Raw genomic sequence first — 1,298 nt, 5'->3', positions numbered from 1 at the left:
CAATTTTTTTTTTTTTTTTTTGTAGAGATGGAGTTGTGCTGTGTTGCCTAACCAGGTCTTGTATTGCTGGCCTCCCACCTGAGCCTCCCAAAGATGGAATTTCAGGTGTAAACCACCACTCCCAGCCTTGTGAGTTTTTGATGCTTTTTATCTAGTGTTTTCAGTTAAGCAGAAATTCCATTATAGCCTCTCCTCCCAGGTTGGAAATGGTGGTCCTAAGCAGGCAAAGTCTTAGAGCCAGTAACAGCTCCGAGGCTTGAAGGGAAAGGTGGGTAGAGCTAGCAGGAAACTACATGCATGAAGGAAGGATCACCTTCTCAAAATATATAGATACAAAAAAACAAAACTGGGCACGTCATTGCAGTACATAATGTAAACTAAAGGTCTTCTACAGGTCTACAGAGGGTCTTCTGTAGGCAATACCATAGTGGGACGACAGGCAAAGAGCACAGATGGTGACTCACACAGAACAGATGGAGATGACAAGCAGAGGTGAAGCATTCACTAATGATCAAATAAATGTAGGCTACCAACCATGAAGAACAGTCAGGGACTCAGGTACTGGCCTCCTGCTGGTGAAACTGCAATTAAGGCAGTTTTGGCAATACTATGCAAAAGCCATAGCAATGGCACACCATTTACCCTAGAAATTCCAGACCTATAAAAATTCCTCAAGGAAATGTGTATATTTGTGTATATAATTTTAGTTACAAATACTCAGGGCAAGGTTTTCTGAAAATTATTTGAAAAAACGAAAACCACAGCTTTCCAGTGTGAATCTTGAGACCATGTACAGAAATGGCATCTCAAAAGGGGAAGGAAAAGAAGGAAGTACAGGTTGTAAGTCTTGGACCTCAGGTGGTTGAAGGAGAGAATGTATTTGATGTTTGCCATATCTTGGTGTCCTTCAACGATCCCTTTGTTCATGTCACTGATCTTTCTGGCAAGGAAACCATCTGCGGAGTGACTGGATGGGATGAAGGTGAAGACAGAATGAGATGAATCCTTAGCACATGCTGCCATGTGGGCTGCCCAGGATGTGGCCCAGAGGTGCTAGGAGCTGGGATGACTGCCCTATACATCAAACTCCGGGCCACAGGGGGAAATAGGAGCAAGATCTCTGGACCTGGCTAAGGTGCCAGCCACATACACCTAAGGTGGCAGGTTCGAATCCAGCCCGGGCCCGCCAAACAACAATGATGACTGCAACCAAAAAATAGCCAGGCGTTGTGGCGGGCGCCTGTGGTCCCAGCTACTTGGGAGGCTGAGGCAGGAGACTTGCTTGAGCCCAGGAGTTG

The sequence above is a fragment of the Otolemur garnettii genome, unplaced genomic scaffold (assembly GCF_000181295.1).
Source record: "Otolemur garnettii isolate 467f Iridium unplaced genomic scaffold, OtoGar3 scaffold00044, whole genome shotgun sequence".
NCBI lineage: Eukaryota > Metazoa > Chordata > Mammalia > Primates > Galagidae > Otolemur > Otolemur garnettii.
This window is presented reverse-complemented; position numbering follows the sequence as displayed.